The sequence below is a fragment of the Ambystoma mexicanum genome, chromosome 6q (assembly GCF_040938575.1).
Source record: "Ambystoma mexicanum isolate Mex_15411 chromosome 6q, UKY_AmexF1_1, whole genome shotgun sequence".
NCBI classification, from domain to species: domain Eukaryota; kingdom Metazoa; phylum Chordata; class Amphibia; order Caudata; family Ambystomatidae; genus Ambystoma; species Ambystoma mexicanum.
In genome coordinates, this window is record NC_090937.1 from 55,624,216 (window position 1) to 55,643,964 (window position 19,749).

The following is a 19,749-nucleotide window of genomic DNA, read 5'->3' on the forward strand; positions in this document are numbered from 1 at the left end:
GACAGGCCCTGTCAAACCAACTCTGAGAAAAATCAACAAGGAGCTTTACTTTTCCCACACGGGAAAACACGTTCATTTCTGTACAAAAGTATCAAAGCTCTGTGGTTCAAAGGAACTCCAGCTATCTGAGCCATGTCAGTCTCAATGCATCTGTGCTTCTGAAAAAACTCCTACAATCAAGAAAATAACTATAGCTGGAAGACGGTATGGGAATCCACGGTCGGACTGGGGCATAACATTGCCTCGGGCACCAATGAAAAAGTGGCCCACAGTTGCAAATGGCTATTCATTCCTTCCATCCTTTTGTGACACTGTTTGACTAGTACCCAAGTGGGAATTTAGGGATGAAATAGGATACAAATTGTGCATTTTAAAGAATATGTATTCAGCAACACTGGTCAAAACTACTAGCCTCATAGCAAAGTAACTCATCAAACTGGCCCACATTGGCCAGAAAAGTGGCCCACTCTGACCAAAACAACTGGCCCACAAAAGCATTTTGTGTTTTTGGTTCGGCCATGGGCCTATTGCCCTATAGGCCAGTCCAAGCCTGTGGGAATCTGAGGGAGATGCAAAACCGAATTTAAAATGAAATGCCTGCTTTGCACCACATGTGTATAAAAATGGGTTTTGCAAACTGAAGGAGAAAAATGCCTGTTTAAAAGTAAACTGTTGAATGAAGGCTTGCCTTATTTAGCAATGTGAAGGGGCTTTGTTGCTGGTGATAATACACACATGGGCTATTTTATTCCACAGGTTTGTTTTAATTTAGGACCCAAAATAAGAAAATAAAGGGTTTAAACCACCTGGGCTGGAGTTTGCAAGCTCTAAAAAGACAGGTATGCCAGTTGGCAGAGCCAAGACTTCCCCCAGAGGAAGGGAACCACCATAAAAACTCTCAGCAGATACTAATACCCCACTGATAATTGCCAGGTTGGATAGAATCTAGTCTGGGCTGAAACCCCTGACCTCCCAGGGCAAGGAAGTGTGAAGTGGGGAAGGGGCAATAAACCTTCAATCAAGTTGGAAAACCCCCACCATGATCTGAAGGAAATGACAGTTGGTGGCAGCTGAGGAGAAACAAATGATGGACAAAGGATTGCCATTTGTTTCCAAAGATTATTTTATAAATACACTTTAAAGACTTTTATCTCTGCAGCAGGACTTTGTAAAAATGTAAACATTTCGTAGTTTAAAAGTGATTTTGTGTTTTACAATTTGAAACCTTTTATAAGTCACTGACACCTTTGGAATAGAAATGGCAAAGTATTGCGGATTATAAGAAAAGTATCCATGTTGCCAATGCACATTTTTTATACTTACATCCCTTATTATAATCCACACATGTGTATAAAGTTATGGAATTTTTGGCCGAATCGTTCATACTCAAAATGGCCAAAAATTATTAGAAGGGCGAAACGATGTCTCACGGATTTCAGGATTGGACGGCTGTGCTCTACATAAAATATGTGACCTGATTATTTGATTTATTAATATGCCACAACTGTACAAATGTGTAAATTTTGTTATGACTGTTATTTGGCAAAAAGGTCTGTGGGAAGTCCTTTTACATCATAAAATGCAACGTCCTAAAATGAGTACCTCCTAGGGGAGGCAGCCAACATTGATTGTCCTGATGTCACTATGCATTATATAAAGAGCCCCTGACAGGACTCTAGACACACTCTTCCTGATTTCCTGCGCTGGCGTTCCTGACCTGTTCCATTCATCCTGCTGATTCCAGATTTTCATTGCAACTACAAGGCCTAACTGCTGCCCAGTAACAGCAAGGCCTCAATTCTAAAAATCCCAATATACAAAGGGAGAAGCTGTGGTTTTTGGGAAGCATCCTGATACCCACTCATTGCTGGCCGCTAACTGCTGCCCACTGACTGCTTCCAGTGGTACCTTTTGCATCCTGAAACCAGACCGGCTTGTCCACTACCTGCATGTCCAGTGACCTTTAATATCCAGTGACCAGAATGACCCAGCTGTCCTCGCTATCCGATGACCAGTGCCATGTGGTGACCAGAACCTGTTGACGGTCCAAAATCTGAAACTAGAAGTGGACTGTAAGTATAATCCCTACCCCATAGAAATCCATAGCCTACCTTGTCTTGCATTTGCCCTTATCCCACTCTCTAAGCCATCCTATCCTTATCCTGGTAATTTGTTAAAACTGTCAGAATTATCTGTGCACCCTGCCCGTGACTTTCTAAAGTGCTAGCACCATTTCTTTTCAATTTTGTCTTTTGTGATCCTAAGCAATTAGTCCAATTTCGAGTGATCGGACAGGTTTCCACCAGGGTTGGCCGCTGGGGTGACAGAGTTGAAATCGCAAATCAACCCTGGATCTTACTGTGTCCATCTTTGGTTGTCTAGTCTGAATACTCTAGTTTAGAGTAAAACTGTTCTTGTCACAACTAATTTCCTTTCCTATTTCACGGCTTCATTTTGCTCAAAGCGCACCTTTTTATCTCTTGCATAACTCATCCAGTTTCATAGCTAGAGACCCAATTTCAACTCTGGAGTGTCCCTGTGATATATATCTATCCACCAGCCACACTCCAAATCAGAGTATTTCACCTGTTTTTATTAAAAACCGTTTGGGTAATTTAAAGCGGGAATTAAGAAAATGCAACTTTTACACGTGTCATTCTGCTGCAACATGTTTTAAACTTTCCACTCATTTTCGAATTATATGCTCTTGGTAATCCATTGCTTGTGATTGTTAGTGTCTATGCATTGTTGCTTTAGTGATTAATCATTTGTCCTTTTCCGAGTGTCATTTCCTAACATTGCAAGGTGTTTAAAATCCATTTTCCACTCTTATTTGGTGAGGGAAGGTTAGATTTGGATTCCGTTTTCTGCATCTTATTCCTGATTACCTGCTGTGTCCTGCTATCCATTCAGAATTCAATTGTTGGTGGGTTGACGGAACATTGCAGGGGGAAATCCTAACTTGGGTGCTAACATTCCTCAATCAAAAAGTACTCCTCTTCCCTGGTGTTTTGTGTATGTTCCACTAGAAGGTTAAACCAAGTGCATTGCTTACATTCTCATTGTAATTATCACCCTATTGGTGATTGCTGCTCCATATTAATAATTGTATGATTTCTTTTGAATTTTAAAATAAATAAATATTGCATTTTACCAACCAGCTTGGTTCATGGTCCATTGTGACTTGGGGTATTTGAAAAAGGGGGGTGTGATATGAGTTGTGTACCATCTCAAACTGAATTTTTATAATATAAAGAAATAAGTATTTCAATTGTGCGCCACATTTTAGGCTGAGACCAAGGTGTGCGTCGCCTGATTGAAATTCTTAACAGATTTGGGGGCTCCTCCCGGGGATTGAGTTTGGTTGCCACCCGTGACAGTCTAACACAGCAGACTAACGTGCAAGGTAGTGATACTTTGTGGTTGGAATATTGGGTTACACTGTACAAGTGCCCGCCACAAACAAATACTCTAAGTACCAGGCCTGTGTCTAGAAAACTAAAACTAAAATCAATGCCAAAATAGACAGAAAAGCATTAGAATACAGGTTACCCTTTTATAAGTAAATAAATTAATAAAGAAAGAACATGTCCAAAATGACCATAGTAGAAATCAATATGGCTAGGGAGCACCTTCTGCACAAGCTATTTGTCAGAGGTGAGTGGCCAGAACAGGATGAAAAAGCCTGGCTACATAAATAACACAACAGGTCACTGCAATGAACCTGGACACGTGGCAGGACGGTGACCTATTACACAAAGCTCTGAGTGAATTATATATGACCCCAAAAATTAAAGAGGAGCAAATCAAAATTGCCAGAATCATGGCCTACATGTATCTCCACATGGGAGTGATGCGGGAAAGGCATGAGGAAAACACGACTCTTGCGCAGAATCAAGTTGAACTATTAAATAAAATCCAGACTGATCTGAATTTAGCAGAACAGAAATTACAGAAGAGCCAAAAGTTGGAGGTAGAATCTGGAAATTTTGTCATAAAATCAAAAGAAGATTTGGCTCTCCAACAGCAAAATAATGCAGATCAAGAGACCCAATTAGGGGCATTGAAAGAGGAGTTTAACGAAAAGGTTGAGAGAGTCAACAGAAGTTAAATCAACAAATAAATTATAATAGAGCCTTCGCAGATCAGATAGTTACCCTACAAGATCAGATAGAGAAATTGAAAGAGGAAAATAATAAATTAATTATGAGAGACCTCCACTCTCAAGCAGAATTTGATCAAGAGAACCAGAAATCCAATTTCATCAAGAAACAAAGGGATGAACTGGCTGAAGAGAGGGGCACCCTAAATCAGGAGAAAGACACCATATGCCAGGAAATAAGCAAGTTAAAAACAGAGTTACAGAGAAGTGAGTTAGCCCTCCAAAAACTAAATGAACTCAAAACAGAGTATGGGAATCTACTGGAGCACGCCAGACAGACGGGTAGAAGGTGCTCTGGAACAGAACACCCAAACCAAAGATGCACAAACCCAGGAGGTGAGTCTCCTGCAACAGAAATTGTCTCATTATTCTCAAACCATACAGGAAGCGCCGAGAGACAATGAGGCTCTCTGTGAAAGAATGATGAGCTCCACAAACAAGTGGCAGTGTAAGAGCGGGCCATAGAGGCCAGTAAAGCCTTGATAGTTGAGCAAAAGGCAAAGATCTTTGCTTATTATCAAGAAGTAGGGGCTGAGAAGGAGATACTAGCAATGTTGGAGAAAGAGGGTGCTAGATTTAATCCTAACTGGAGGGACCCTGACCAGGTAGAGAGGGACAGGGCAATCCCTGATCATAGTATAAGGACCTCTGTACTAGGGGACCCAAACCCATTTAACACTTTGTACACTGCTGACTTCATGGCTGCCGGTTCACATGAGCTGGAAACCATGAGGCCATCAGAATTTAATAGACCTAGCATGATGGAACTGACAGGTCAGCGGCCCCCAGAAATGGATGGACGGGCGGCCCTGTATAGATACCCACAAATTAAGTCTGATGTCTCTGACAAGGAAGTCTCCTATGATGGGAGTGTCAGGGAATTAGCTCCACAGAAATACTACTTTCCAAGGGACTAGTTGGTTCAATTTGATTTAAGACCAAATTAAATGAGGCCCAAAAAGAGCATCCTGAAGACCTCTACCCAATAAGGGCAATGGGGTATACTCTGCCAACCCTGGGAGCAGGGAAGAGTCAGAAGACTACTCTCCTGAGCACCACGGGAGTGGAGAAACTAGGCCCCACCATTCTGCAAGCCCTTCTCAAGCTCACAGAATCAGGGTGAGCCTGGATGATAATGAGGGGACCTCAAGTAGTAGCACCTCTGAGTCTGAGGGCAAGTGGACTCGGGTGACTAGGCCAAAGAAGGCAAAGAGAGTTATGACAAAAGACGCCATTAGGCAGATTAAGGCCATTAGGAGTTTCATAACCCAATACCATAAAAATGCAAAATATTCTGTTTGGGAACACTTGGAGCTCTTTGAGCAGATGATGAACACTTTTCATCTGAAAGACAACCAGAACTACATAGAGTATGTAAAACGGACATTCTCCCCTGAGTACTCCAGCTTCTTTGCTGGACTGGAGGACCAGAAGCATTCAAGATGGTCCACCTACAGAGGTAGAGGCTTGCAAAGCGGTCTACAATCTGCAGTGCGGGGAAGATCCGGCCCCATGAGAATCATGACCCAACTGGTAAGGGACTACCACGAGAAAAGATCTCTGGACTGGGTCATAGAGCAGGCAACCCGCATTTATGAGGTCCAAAAACCTGCAGAAAATAAAAATCTGGCCAAAAAACCCAAACCAGCCAACACCCCTGCTGCTGGTAAGGTGGTGGAGGTGAAGGTTGCCCCCATTTTAGACATAGAGATGGGGGGGCCTAAAAATGTACCTACACAAAAATCTGTAAATTCAGAGACCCAGAAGACCTTCGGGCCAATCACAAACAGGTGGCAGTCAGGGAGGTAATCCCACTTAATGGGACACCTAATTCCCCTGATTATATCAGTCCCCGTTACAAGGGCACCCAACCAATCTTGGGGTATGTATGGACTCCCCCAGCTCCAGGGAGGGGATCCAATCAGGTAAGTACCTCCCTGGGAAACTTCCCTCCTAACTTCCCGCAGGAGGGCAGTAATTCCCCAAATGCTGGATTAAGTTTCTTCCCCCGATACTCACAAAACCCCCGTATGCAGGACAACCCTCCTTTCATTTCCCGATTTCAGGAACCCAGACAACCCAATCCAGGAGAGGGGAGGCCAAGGGTGGAGGGTTACCAAAATTCACAATATCCAGGGTTCTACGGGAGAAGGGATAGTTACCCTTCCCGTGATCCACCTAGAGTTGAACAGAGACCTCGTACCAGCCAGAACGGGTGTCCCAACTGGAGCGGCAGGTCCAGAACCTAACCCAGGATCTGGGTCTCATGTTGAGGGCTCAACAGAACCCTCAGATGAACATGGCAGCTCAGCACCCCACAAATCAAAGGTCTGGTACCCCAGAACAATGACGGGGAGAGAACCCAGACAACTCACCGGTTCCAGAGGAGGAGGCATGGGGGAAGGGAGGTGTAAAGCCCTAGAGGAAGCCTCATTCCTCACTCGTTAAAATCCCCTGGACACCCACGAACAGGAACACAAATCTCCTACCCCTGAAAATCTGCAACCCAAGGAACAGAGGGTGGGTAGGAGAAATAAAGAACTCAAAAAGGCCCATTTTGTGGAGGAAGTTAGTGTCCTCCAATTTGAAGGGGAAGAATCCTCAGAGGATTCTGGGAAAAAGATCTTCTTCAGGGACGGGGGGACTCCTGCCAAAGAAAAACGGGTCCCAAGAGATCTAAATGAAGACTGGGTGCATGTGGGGACTGAGTCAGAATCGCCCATTCTTGAACCCCAGAATGAGCATCCAGGAAACCCAATAGTAACAGAGGGATACCAACTTCCCGAATCAATTCTGGTGACTGCCTCCAAAAAGGGGGGTGCAGGCCAGAATCAGAAAAAGGGGAGCCCAAAACTTCCCAAATATCCAAATGTCAAATTTTCTTTCAGGTTCCCAAACTCCCACACAGAATTATGCCCAAACTACCCCTGTGTCAGAGTCAAAAATAAGGAAATTGACCACCCAGCTGACCCAAAATGCACATCATCTTTGCCCATTGGAGGAGAAGGAGGGTAGATTTTATGCCCCGGTCCAAGTGCAAGGGAAGTGTACATTTGCAGCACTGGTGGACACTGGATCCCAAGCCACACTTCTGTCAAAAAGGGCCTTTGATCAGCTAAATTCAGGAAGGGTGAGAGATACCAGATCCCTCTCACCCCACTTCCTGGACAAATCCAGAACTTCGACGGGACTACGGATTTGGAAATCAAAATTGGACGACACAAAGTGAAACACCCGTCATAGTCGTGACTCCAGAGGGAACACCCTATCTACTAGGGAATGACATCCTGCGTAGGTTGTCCCCCCAATAGACTGTTTGAACAAGGTCCTCTGGACTCAGACTAACGGGGAAATAAAATTGAAGCAGAGTGTCAACCATGTTAGTTTAAATGCCACATGCCACATGGTTGAACAAACACCTGATCATATTGAGTTTTATTTCCAGAACAATCAAATACCTGACGTGACAGTAATTAGTGTAGGACAACAAACGGGTGATGGGAACTCCTCTCCATTCCTGAAAATCAACCTTCCTTCCGTTTTCAAGTGGCATTCCACACTGGAAGGAAATACTTTGAAATTTTATATCAATTCACAATCTGAAACTTCCAATTCTATAGCCAAAAGTGATGAGAAACTGGCTCAAAGTTTAGCTGATATTGAGAATATTAGATAACAGTTAATCATCCCTATTAATTTAAATGAGGGGAAAAAATCTGTTCTCGCCCGAGTGTGCATGAACAATGGTAAGAGTGTCATCAGCGAAGCCATGTTCCAAAAACTCCCAAAAGATCTAGCCATTCCCACATTTAAATTGATCAATACATGGGAAATGAACCTGGAAACTCCCAATTCCAAACAACTCCTGACTAGCAGGTGTATGCTCAAAATGTCTATAGGAAACAAAAGCATAGCACATAATTGTTGGGTCGTGCGAGATGTCCCAGCTGCATTCTATTTAGGCAGTGACATTCTCAACCGTTTTGCCATTAATTTGGACCTGATAAATTACAAAGCCTGGTCCCGACTAGGGGGTAATCCCATGGACTTTGATGATTCAGAAAAAGCATTTCGGTCAGCTCAATTGCTGCTGTATGCAGAAGTTCAAATTGGAGAGGAGATCACCAACCCAGGACAGACACGACTACTCCCACTTGAATTAAAAATTAAAAGTGGACAGAAACAGCTAAATCCTGATGCATATGTAAACCTCAATGCCCATCTACAACAGCAGTGGTTGGGGTTAAACCCAACACCATTGGTCAATATAGAACACAACACTAATCCAATATTGATGGATAACAGCGACCCTAGGAGTATCACGGGGCGCAGGCACCATTACTGGAATGGCGGTTGATAACTGACATTTTTCCATATAGGTAATGAACTGATAGGACCAATCCCCAATGACTGCTTTGACAGTGATAGTGACAATGACTTACCACCAGTCAGGATCTTCACGGGGGGAATTACCTGGTGTACTCTTCCTGACCTTACGGTGAGAAAGAGGTGACCTGTGACATCAGGCAGAATGACGTGATATTCCAGGTCCACAATGACAGCCTCTCCTACCTGAAACCCTCTGTCCAGGTCAATACTCTAAGAAGGTGCCTCTCCTCCCAGCTGGAGGAGGTTGCTAAGATAGTAAAACCGGAAGTCATTCAAGGCTTCAGGCAAATGGTTGAAGAGCAAGTCAACCTAGCTGATGCCTGTGAGACTCCAGAGCAAAAGCAAAAGTTGAAACAGGTGTTATTAGATTTTCAAGATCTCTTTGCGGTGGACTCGTATGACTGTGGCCGCACCGAAATCCATACAACAACAATTCCCACGGACCCTGGAATGACTCCAGTGTTTGTGAAGCAATACCACTTGCCACTTGCACCCATGGAGTCCCTAACAGAAATAATCAAAAACCTTGAATCTTGTAGGATCATTCATCCAGTCCACAGCACCTTATCCCGACGGCCAGTGGAGACTCTGTGCTTACCTGAGGGAGCTAAACAAACAGGTCCATATGTCCCGATGGCCTCTCCCCTACATTGACCCAGATCCAGGGGTCAAAGGTATACACTGCCATTGACCTGATCAATGGGTACTGAACTGTGCCTGTCAGTAGAAAGGACCAATACAAGATGGCCTTTACCTTCGGGGGGCAGCATTACAGGTGGACCCAGAATCCCTTCGGATACATCAACTCTGGAAACAAATTCAACATCTTCCTACATAAGGCCATGCCTGACTTGGGTAAAAGGAGTAACCTGGCCTATGTAGATGATGTCCTGGTCAAAAGCTCAACTGTGGAGGAACATATAGCAGAAATCTGTTCTGACACAGTTGAGGGTTGCTCGAGCAAAACTGTCCTTCCAAAAGGCGCAGTGGTGTAGAACCCGTGTCAATTTCTTGGGACATGAAATAACTCGCTGTCCCCAGGAGAAGAAAGTGGAAGCACACCTAAAACCTAAAGACCCCCAACTCTGCTGGAGCTAAGATGCCTCCTCGGATTAACTAATTACAGTAGGAAGTTCATTGAGGATTACGCAGAGATCACATGACCCCTTATCCATCTGTTGAAGGGGGGTCAAGTGGGAGTGGGGTCCAGAACAAGTCGAGGCAGTAAGACAACTCAAAAGAAGCCTCTCACAAGTGCCTTGTCTAGCTTACCCTGTCAAAACAAGGAGATCTTCTTGGAGACAGGGTTCTCGAATACATGCTTGACAGCAGTATTATATCAAAAGCATGACAAGGTCAATAAAGTCATCTCCTAGGCAAGCAAGACTTTATCCTTTGTGGAGGAAAAATTCAACGATTGTGAGAAGGCACTCCTGGCAATGGTGTGGGCTTTGAAGAATTACCGCCCGTTCATCCAGGGGGAACACATCATAGTGGAGACTCCACACCAGCCTTTGCAATACCTCCAAAGTGACAGAATATAGGCCAGAACTGTGAGTCATTCCAGAATTACTTGCTGGATTCTTTCAATGCAAGGCTTTCCTGTGGAGGTCAGATATGGGCAAAACCAGACGAGTCCCCTCGCACAAGGTCTGGCTGACTTGCATGATTGTGCCAGAGAAAACTGTCTCGAGGATGAAAGTCTTAAAACCCAGGACAACATGGAGGCGTACCTTAATGCCCTGCACAAAGTCTATGAAGAAGACAAGTGCGAGGGAATGCCCACAGTTTATGTGGACAGGTGCTTCTACCATGTCGACAACAACAGGAAAAGTAACTGGTGGACAGCGTTGGGAATGCCTGGGTGAATGATGCCCTGTAACCCTTCGCTGGGTACAAAATCAGTCCCCGATGTAGTCAGGTGCAGAGTTGATGGCAGTTCATCAGGCCAACCTCACTGCTGTGCTGTTATTGGTAAGGAGATCCATATATGGCTGTGACCAGTGGGTGGTCCCTACCTCATTCCAAAGCCTGATGCTAAGTCACACCCATGATGCGGCCACAGCCGGTCATCGGGGGTTTCACACTACTTTAGAAATCTTGTGAGAGGTTGCATACTGGCCACACATGTAGCAGGACCTCGACCAATACTTGAAGGGGTGTCTTGTGTGTGCACAATTTCAGCCAACATCACTCAAACACCAAGCTCCTCTCCAGAAAAGGGGGATGACACTGTCTTGGTCAGATTTACAAGTAGATTTCATCGGGCCCGTGATTCGCTCCTCTAGGGGGAACAAGTACATGTTAACCGTAACATGCTTGTTTACCAAATGGGTGGAATGTCTCCCGGTCCTAAATTGCAAGGCAGAAACAGCAGCTGCCCTGATGATCAACCACATCTTCTCGTGTTTTGGCCTACCCCAAAGGATTGAGTCAGACCGAGGTAGTCCCTTCACCAGCGAAGTGATGACAAAGATGTGGGAGATACTTGGGGTAAAAAGGAAACTTCACAATGCATACAGGGTGTCCTCTAGTGGTGGTGTTGAGAGGTACAATAAAACCATTGTGAGCATTCTAAAAAAGTTTGTGGCAGATTCTGGGCCAAGTTGGGACATCTGATTACCACTTGTCCTGATGGCCATCAGATCTACACCTTCTTCTGCGACTAAGATTTCTCCATTTGAGCTGATGACTGGACAAAGGATGGTGCTACCTCAGCATCTGCTCTACAGAACACAAGAGCAGACACTGATAAACGCCTCCACAACTCATGAGTATGTTGAGAATCTAAGAAAACACCTTCAACATGCTTTTGCATATGCTCAGCAGAGGAATCAATAAAGATCTGCAGAGGGTATGAAGACGCAATATGAACTAAAAACAACCAGAAAGGAATTCCAAGTAGGAGACAGGGTCTACTTGTACAATTTCCAAAGGAAGCAGACAAAAGAGTGTCCATTATTGCCAAGCTGGTGAGGACCTTTTGAAATTATAGATAAAATGTCACCTTTTGCCTACAGAATCCGCATACCCAAAGGTGAATTGACAGAAGAAAAATGAATTTATATTAATCAGTTAAAGAGTTGTCACTCTAGGCACACTTTGAAAAAATTGAGGAACCCAGAGAAAATCAAGTAGAGGAGATATCAGAAGCATGAGAACAAGAAGGAGATAGATCTAATTACGTAACAGAGGGTATGTTTCTTCATCATCAATTGTCATTGAATGCCTGTGTATCCCACTGCTATTAATCCAATTTGAGGGCAGTTAGTGGGAAAATAGTATTAACCGGTTTGTGTTCTCTTTCATAGATTTGTACTGGTTGCACCTTCGAGACCAAGGAGGACCTCCCTGGGGACCTGGAAAGGAGAAACCCAAGGAAATCCAGGGGTGTCGCTCAACACCATAAAGGAAGATCCAAGAGAAAGCTGTGGGTGTCGTTCCACGTTCCAACGAGAGAGCGGGAGGATCATTGCGCACCGCTCTCTGATGGAAGAAGGACTCATACCAGAAGAATCCCACTTGCCTGATTCTCCCTCGACTTGATAACTCAGAAGAGTCGGGGGGGATATGTGGGATATATTGACCCACTCAACAGTATTTCCCCACATCACTAAGCTGCAATTTTGCAGAAACAGCAAAATAGCTGCGCTGGCTCCTGTGAGCACCATGGTCTCAAAACTGCGTTTTGGAGCAACAAAAAAATGGCTGCAGTGTCCTGCCAAGCACACATTAGGCAGGATGGAACAAGGGGGCACACTGAAGGAGCTTGCCAGTGTGTTCTGACATATACCAAAGGAATAAAGTGAAAAAGCAGTGTTGCCTTGCTGCAGGCCGAAAATTCCCTTTAAAAAGGATTCTTTTTCACTTTTAAATAAATGCTGCTCTGACGCTATTTCCATCTGTTCTTCCTTAAATCACTGTGATTAATAAGGCTCTGCCATGCCCAGTATATTTCATTGTGCTTCAGCAAAACCAAGCATGATTTCTGAATGACAGGCCCTGTGAAAACAACTATGAGCAAAATCAACAAGGAGCCTCACCTTTCCCGCATGGGAAAACACGTTCATTTCTTTACAAAATTATCAAAGCTCAGTGGTTCAAAGAAACTCCAGCTATCTGAGCCATGTCAGTTTCAATGCATCTGTGCTTCAGACAAAACTCCCACATTCAAGAAAATTACTATAGCTGCAAGACAGTGTGGGAATCTGAGAGAGATGCAAAACCGATTTTAAAATGAAATGCCTGCTTTTCACCACATGTGTATAACAATGGGTTTTGCAAACTGAAGGAGAAAAATGCCTGTTTAAAAGTAAACTGTTGAATGAAGGCTTGCCTTATTTAGGAATGTAAAGGGGCTTTGTTGCTAGTGATAATACACACATGGGCTATTTTAATCCACAGGTTTGTTTTAATTCAGGACTCAAAATAAGAAAATAAAGGTTTTAAACCACCTGGGCTGGAGTTTGCCTACGTTATGCCAGTTGGCAGAGCCAAGACTTCCCCCAGAGGAAGGGAACCACCATAAAAACTCTCAGCAGATACTAACACCCCAATGATAATTACCAGGTTGGATAGAATATAGTCTGGGCTGAAACCTCTGAAAATGGACCTCACAGGGTAAGGAAGTTTGAAGTGGGGAAGGGGCAATAAACCTTCAATCAAGTTGGAAATCCCCCACCTTGCTCTGAACAAAATGACAGTTGGTTGCAGCTGAAGAGAAAAAAAATGGTCAAGAAAAAGAAAGGTTTTCCATTTGCTTCCAAAGACATAGGGCCTCATTACACAGAATGCAGTAAACCATGGTGCTATTAGCACCATGGTTGCCGCCGGTACCATACCGGTACCACCATGGAGAAAAGGGGAATTACCACCCCATTCCAAGGTTGGCGGGGCGGTAATTCCCACTTTCTCCATGTGCCTTCCCCATTCCCATTTTTGACCCATAGGGCTCAATGGGAATGGGGAAGGAGCTAATTACGGTACTGCAAATTGCGGTACTGTAATTAGAACCAAGGTCCCTTTGTGGGTCCCAACTTTAACGGCTGGTCTACACCAGCCGTTAAGGTCAGGTCCCGCAAAGGGCCCTTGTACTAAGGCGGTAAGGGTTTACCGGTACAGGTGCCCTTACCGGTACCGGTAAACCCTTACCGCCTACCGTGTAATGAGGCCCCATTTCATAAATAAACTTTAAAGACTTTTATCTCTGCAGCAAGACTTTGTAAAAATGTAAACATTTTGCAGTTTAAAAAAGATTTTCAGCCTCTTTAAAACGGTAGGCGGTAACCATGTCGCTATTAGCGCCATGGTTGCCGCCGGTATTTTACCATGTCCGCCTTGGTGGATGGCGGAATTCCCCATTCACCAAGGCACTTCCCCATTCTCATTTTTGCCCCGATAGGGCTCAATGGGAATGGGGAAGGAGGTAATTACGGTATCGCAAATTGCGGTAAAATCAGCCGTTAAGGTCGGGTCCCGCAAAGGGACCTCGTAGTAAGGCGGTAAGGGTTTACCGGTACCGGTGCCCTTACCGGTACCGGTAAACCCTTACCGCCTACCGTGTAATGAGGCCCCATTTCATAAATAAACTTTAAAGACTTTTATCTCTGCAGCAAGACTTTGTAAAAATGTAAACATTTTGCAGTTTAAAAAAGATTTTGGGCCTCATTAACACGGTAGGCGGTAACCATGGCGCTGTTAGCGCCATGGTTGCCGCCGGTATTTTACCATGTCCGCCTTGGTGGATGGCGGAATTCCCCATTCACCAAGGCACTTCCCCATTCCCATTTCTGCCCCCATAGGGCTCAATGGGAATGGGGAAGGAGGTAATTACGGTACCGCAAATTGCGGTAAAACCAGCCGTTAAGGTCGGGTCCCGCAAAGGGACCTCGTAGTAAGGCGATAAGGGTTTACCGGTACCGGTGCCCTTACCGGTACCGGTAAACTCTTACCGCCTACCGTGTAATGAGGCCCTTTGTGTTTTACAATTTGAGACCTTATAGAAGTCACTGACACCTTGAAAATAGAAATGGCAAAGTATTGCGGATTATAAGAAAAGTATCCATGTTCCCAATGCACATTTTTATACTTACATCCCTTAATAAAATCCCCACATGTGTATAAGGTTATGGAATTTTAGGCCGAATCTTTCATACTCAAAATGACCAAAAATGATTAGAAGGGAAAAACGATGTCTCACTGATTTCAGGATTGGACGGCTGTGCTCTACAAAAAATATGTGACCTGATAATGTAATTTATTAACATGCCACAACTGTACAAATGTGTAAATTCTTTTATGACCGATTTTTGGCAAAAAAGGTCTGTGGGAAGTCCTTTTACATTATAAAATGCAACCTCCTAAACTGAGTACCTCCTACAGGAGGCAGCCTTCATTGATTGTCCAATCCAGTAGTTTAGAGGCGTGCTTAGCTAAGCCGGCCCAGCCATATAGTTGATGATGTCAATATATGTGCATTATATAAAGAGTCCCTGACAGAACTCTAGACACACTCTTCCTGATTTCCTGCACTGTCATTCCTGACCTGTTCCATTCATCCTGCTGATTCCAGATTTTCACTGCAACTACAACTTCTGCCCACTAACAGCAAGGCCTCAATTCTAAAAACCCCAATACCCAAAAGGGAGAAGCTGTGGTTTTTGGTAAGCATCCTGATACCCACTCATTGCTGCCCATTAACTGCTGCCCACTGACTGCATCCAGTGGTTTGCATCCTGAAACCAGACCGGCTTGTCAACTACCTGCATGTCCAGTGACCTTTAGTATGCAGTAACCAGAATTGTCCAGTTATCCTCACTATCCGATGACCAGTGCCGTGTGGTGACCAGAACCTGTTGACGGTCCAAAAATCCCAAACTAGAAGTGGACTGTAAGTATAATCCCTACCCTATAGAAATCCATAGCCTACCTTGTCTTGGATTTGTCCTTATTCCACTCTCTAAGCCATTCTATCCTTATCCTGGTATCTTGTTAAAACTGTCAGAATTATCTGTGCACCCTGCCCATGACTTGTTAAAGTGCCATTTATTTTAAATGTTGTCTTCTGTAATCCTAAACCATCAGTCCTATTTTGAGTTATCAGACTGGTTTCCGCCAGGGTTGGGCGCTGGGGTGACAGGGTTGTAGTCGGTGAATCAACCCTGGTTCTTACTGTGCCCGTCTTTGGTGGTCTGAATACTCTAGTTTAGAGTAAAACTGTTCTTGTCACAACTGATTTCCTTTCCTATTTCACGGCTTCATTTTTCTCAAAGAGCACCTTTTTATATCTTGCATAACTCATCCAGTTTCATAGCTAGAGACCTCATTTCAACTCTGGAGTGTCCCTGTTACATATATCTATCCCCCAGCCACACTCCAAATCAGAGTATTACACTCGTTTTTATTAAAGACTGTTTGGGTAATTTAAAGCAGGAATTAAGAAAATGCAACTTTTACACGTGTCATTCTGCTGCAACATTTTTTAAACTTTCCACTCATTTTTGAATGATATGCTCTTGGTAATCCATTGCTTGTGATTGTTCCTGTCTATGCATTGTTGCTTTAGTGAGACATTGTATTTACCTTAAAGTTTTAACCGCACATTAATTAATTATTTGTCCATTTCCGAGTGTCATTTCATAACATTGCAAGGGCTTTAAAATCAGTTTTCCACTCTTATTTGGTAAGGGAAGGTCAGATTTGGATTCTGTTTTCTGCATCTTATTCCTAATTACCTGCTGTGTCCTGCTATCCATTCAATTGTTCATGGGTTGAGGGAACATTGCAGGTGGAAATCCTAACTTGGGTGCTATTTTTCCTCAATCAAAAAGTGCTCTTCTTCCCTGGTGGTGTGTGTATGTTTCCACTAGAAGGTTAAACCAAGTGCATTGCTTACATTCTCATTGTAATTATCACACCATTGGTGATTGCTGCCCCATATTAAAAATGGTATGATTTCTTTTGAATTTTAAAATAAATAAATAAATCTTGCATTTTACCAACCAGCCTGATTCATGGTCCATTGAGACCCGAGGTATTTGAAAAAGGTGGTGTGGTACCAGTTGTGTACCATCTCAAACTGAATCTGTATAATATAAAGAGATAAGCATTTCAATTGTTTGCTGCATACTAGGCTCAGACCAAGGTGTGCATCGCCTGATTGAAATCCTTAACTGCTTGGTTGACTCTTGGTTTGAAACCATCTGTTCACATCACATGCTCACGTCTGTCCCTCCACAGAGAGCCTTCTAGAATACTTGCCCGACCTACCTCAAAAGGAAGAAAAAAAGCCCCCACCTCAGGGCCTGAGATCAGCTGCTTCCAACATCATTGTGGTTTCTGCCAGGAAGAGGAAGAAAACAAGAGGCAGAACTTTAGAGTCGGCTGCACCCTCTCTCATCCCCCAGGAACAAACTCCCGGTTGCCATTAAATCCATGGAAAACCACCTAAAGTCCTGATTAAAACCTGCCCTTTTAGATAATATTTTTTCTTAGGAGACTGCTCTCACCTAGCCCTTTGGACACGTGTGTCTGGACTGGTTCTTCAGCCCGGATATCGCAATTATGTTATGTACTTTGTACTTACCTTTCACTTATTGTTCCTTAGATTGTATCCATTGTATTTTGTCTATGTTCTATGTAGCACATGTCCTTTGCCCTTCCACTAGCACTTTGACTTTTTTTTAAAAAGCCTTTGAAACATCAGCATTCTCCTCTTCCCTTCCTTTTGCTTTGGGGGTGCAATGAAGCGACCGTGCTCACCTTAAAAAAACTCCCATAAATAAATAAATGGTTATTCAATGTTTTGATGATGTGCTTTGGTCAGTAAAAAATGTGCAATGTTATTACTATGACTACAATATACAGTGAAGAAAAATTTAACATGAACATTGTACAGTTTTAAAAAGAACCAGTTTACAATGTTAGTGCAATTAAACAATATCCTTTTTTCTGATAGCATCTTTTGCTCATAATGCACACCAGTTGATCGCTCTAAAATGGTCAGGCTCAGATTAAATCAAACAATCTATTTCTTTTATGAGCACCAATGCAATGTTTCATTTTGGATGCTGGTCAGTGATGGATTGATAGTGCTGCTGAATACACGCATTTCTTAGAGTATACACAAACACAAATGAATACCACAAGCTGAAGATAACGAGCAATGTTGTAAACCCTGCATCCTGGTCCTCTGATCCTGGACAAGATATGTCAGAAGTCCAACACCTCTGCCCACCGCAGATCCTATCTGCCTTCCCCTCACTTCCCCCATACAGACACTGCACCCTCAAGGTGATGGCGACATTCCTGCAGGACACAGACAATGGCAATGTATTTCTCCAAATACCAGGTGGTCCCTATTTGGAAGGATGCCTCTGTCGCTGATGTTCTCATTCTACTTTTCATCATAAAACACACAGCCCCCCATCCTGTGAGATACTTGTTATTTCTTTGGTAATGCGTCTATCAGGATGGAAAGGGTTAGATCAATCAAACAGGTGCCTGACAATGGGATTTTTGCTGAAAAGTATGTCAAGTGCAGCTAGCTAGCGATGTGGAAATTGTTTTGTAGAAATATGTGGGAACTGTTTCAGTCATGACGGTATGGGAAAGCCATATCCTTTTAAATATTATCCTACCCCTGACATGGAAATAATCAATTTTAGGGAACTGCAAGACTTATACTTTTTAAGCCTTCTGTGAGCGTACCTCTAGAAATTGAAGCTTTTGTAATCTGTCATGCTTGCATTCCTTGAGGATGAACTTAACTGAAGCTTTTCAGTTAAGTTAATTTAACTTTAATTCCGAAGGAAGAGATCTATTTCCCCCCCCCAAAAAATAAAGCCAAATTCTTAATTTATTGGCACGTTTGAAAAGATAATGCTGAGGAAAATAAATATATCAGTATTAAGCAACAACATGACAAGGATTAAAGATTTTCCTCAAACAATACTTTCAGAGTATAAGTCGGTAAGTGCAAAATCACTATGAAGTGAGTATCATGTTACTGCTTAATTAAGCTTCAGATGAGCAGCAGTGAAATACGATCAAAATACTGGTCCAGATATTACGGTAGTGGAGTCTGTTGTTGAGTGCCAAGGTCACAAGAATACAGGGAGATTTTCTTTGTTTGGGTCCAAAGAAACTCAATAATCATTTTCTTAAATTTTACAAAATCCAGATTTTCCTATTTTTCATTGGACTAGCTGAAAATATTATGCTAAAATGATAAGAGGTATACGATTTCAAAGGTCCGCACAGACCTGGACATATCTTTTACAGAGAAAAAAAATAATAATCTTTGACTTTAAACTATTGGATGCAGCAAAAAGTATGCAAGGAATTCAGACCTCTGACCTCAGATGGCCTATTTATCAGAAGGGAAGTATTTTTTGGAGAAGAATCAAATAAGCGCAACCGTTGAAAAACATTTCTGAACGCGAGTGCTGGGAAACTACATTTTAAGCAGAGGCACATTATGCACCCAATGTTTTGAATGCAATGTGTACCATATCTAAACACTTAACCATGATAAGTGGGACCCAACATGAAAAAGGTATTGATGGTATTGGAAAATGACAAAATGTAAGATTGAAAGATAAACAGTTTAAAACAAAATAAAAATCCTTGGCCTCATTACCAGTTTGGTGGTATTCTGGTGGGAAATCCGCCAGAATACCGATCAACCAAATTACCGTTACTGCCACTTGGTTTAGCGGAATTACAGCTGGATTACAAACGGTGGTGGGGTGTAAATTCCAATTTGTATGAGTTCCTAGGACTCTCTGGGTCTTTTTTGGTGCAATTACTGCAGCAGTAATTCCTCAGTGGTAATTCAGCCCATTTTGCCAATTTTTCAGCATAGAGTTGGAAGATTTACCGCCAGCATAATCATGGAGGTAAATCCTCCACTCTAGGGCCATACTCGTAGTATGGCAGAGCGGAAAATTGCCAGTAATTAAGTTACTGACAATTCTTTCCCGATCCTCCATACTTGCAACAAGGCCGTATGTGTTATTTCACAGCTTCACACACACTTTAAAGTTGTTCATATCCGTATAAATATATATAAATCTTTTTTTTTAGAACGTTTTCGCATGCCTGCGTATAGTAAATACCTAATTGGGTGTGTATCAGCAACTGATTTTCTTAGTCCTATTGTCATTAGTTCACGTTCATTAACATCTCCCAAGTTGCTT